Source organism: Ornithorhynchus anatinus, chromosome 9 (assembly GCF_004115215.2).
Source record: "Ornithorhynchus anatinus isolate Pmale09 chromosome 9, mOrnAna1.pri.v4, whole genome shotgun sequence".
NCBI lineage: Eukaryota > Metazoa > Chordata > Mammalia > Monotremata > Ornithorhynchidae > Ornithorhynchus > Ornithorhynchus anatinus.
The window spans coordinates 25,717,456-25,719,490 of NC_041736.1; the positions used below are offsets into that span (position 1 = coordinate 25,717,456).

The 2,035-nt window shown below is 44.1% G+C and overlaps 1 non-coding gene across 1 annotated transcript; it reads right to left on the reverse strand.

Annotated features, from left to right (window-relative positions):
• Positions 1 to 610: 610 nt before the first annotated feature.
• LOC114814472 lies at positions 611 to 748 on the reverse strand. The gene has a single exon (XR_003762265.1). It is a non-coding gene; the product is annotated as a small nucleolar RNA SNORA7 (small nucleolar RNA).
• Positions 749 to 2,035: the final 1,287 nt, after the last annotated feature.

The following is a 2,035-nucleotide window of genomic DNA, read 5'->3' on the forward strand; positions in this document are numbered from 1 at the left end:
AATGTGTTTATAATGACAGCTGAATGCTAACCTTAACTCTAGCCTTTCCTTCCACAAAAACTATAAAATGTATAACGTTTTTTCATGTAGAAAAATTGTTCTTATTTTTTCCAAGTGAGTGCTTTAGGCAAGAATAAAGATAAGGAGCAAAATTTTAGTCTGTAAAAATACATAGCCTGAGATATTAATGGTTTCAAGCTACAGGTTGTAGTTGAGCTTCTCTGTTAAGACCCTACCAGCTTCATTAGAACAACCTGGAACGAGCTTGGTGGACATTTGACTGGCAAGGTCAATAACCTCCGCAGGTCCAAGACCCATCAATCCAACAAACAATGGGATTCACTGAGCACTTCCTGTGTGCAGAGTGCTATGGTCAATGCTTAGGAGAGTTGTTTTTGCTGTCTCATGCCTTCGAGTCATAGCGACTCCATGGACACATCTCTCCTTGAACGCCCCAACTCCATCTGCAATCGTTGTGGTGGTGTATCCACAGAGTTCTCTTGGTAAGAACGCGTAAATGATTTAACAATTTTGTCTTCCTCTCAGTAAACTTGAGTTTCTTCCCTTGACTCTCTTCCATCCCTCAGCTGCCCAGCACAGGTGAGTTTTGATTTGTAGCAGATGGCCTTCCACTCATTAGCCGCTGCCCAAGCTAGGAATGGAATGGGTCTGCCTCTGTTTGACTCTCCCTCTCGTAGCCGAGACTGGTAGAGTACCGGAAACTCTCCAGGTGCGATCCTGAGAGGGAGCCTCGGAGATTACACTTCAGTAATAAAAATAATAATTCTGGTATTTGTTGAGTGCTTGCTGTTTGCCAGGCACTGTACCAATTTCTGGGGTGGATACAAGAAAACCAGGTTGGACACAGAACCTGTCCTGTGTGGGGCTCACAGTCTCAATCCCCATTTTACAGATGAGGAAACTGAGGCCCAGAGAAGTGAAGTGACTTGCCTAAGGCCACACAACAGACAAGTGATGGAGCTGGGATTAGAACCCACAACCTTCTGAGTCCCAGGACCATGATCTATCCACTATGCCTTACTGCTACAATAGGGTTGGTAGGCACAATCTGCCCCTCAAGGAGCTTATAGTCAAGTGTCTAACATCTTCCAACATCAGGACCAACATTTATTTTGCTGAGGGGAAAAGATGAAGAGGATAAGGACCAGAAGAGTCTTATGGTCATCCTTAATGAACTCCGTGCTTTAGATTAGCCCAAGAGGACCTTTGAATACTATGAATCGATGCCTTATTGAGGCAGGAGAGTGTGTATACACTGATAAAGCTCAGAACTATGCCATATAGAGTTACCCATAGTGGAAAAATCTAAGCTGAAGCATCAAAATTGATTCACCTTTGCTGGGTAGCAGCGGCATGGGAAAGAGTCAAAGACAGATGGTCAAGTGATCAAAACATTCATCAAAAACAGTGGAAGACTCAAGTTATTCCTGCAGGGAAAAAGGCAATGATAAACCACTTCCATATCTTTACCAAGGAATCTCTATGGATACTCACACCAGAATGACTTTATGACAGAAGATGGGACTTTCTGAAGAGGGTGTCTCCATGGAGTCCATGGAAATGCCTCAAAACCTTCTGAAGAAGAAGAGGACCCACTCTGAATTCAAGAAGGGAAGCCAAGTTGGTCTGAGTCTCCTCCCTGATTTTTCTCTGCTTTGTCTCCCTCCATTTTCTCTCTCCATTTTCTCCCTCCATCAGAGAGGATGAAGCTAAGCAAGAACAGTCAATCAATCAGTGCTATTTATTGAGAACCGGAATATTTTTTTTCGCTTTCTGAACCCTCTAATTTGTCCTTGATAAGACTCACAGTACCCCTGGCTACTGACTCACAATTCCCCTCGTTATGTGGTCAGAAGGGTAAGAAGCAGCACAGCCTAGCAGAAAGAGCATGGGGCCTAGGAGTCAGAGGTCCTGGGTTCTAAGCATGGCTCTGTCACTTTCCTCTTGTGTGGCCTTGGGCAAGTCATCTTCTCTGTTCCTCAGTTTCCTCACTTATAAAGATGTTGTCCCTCTT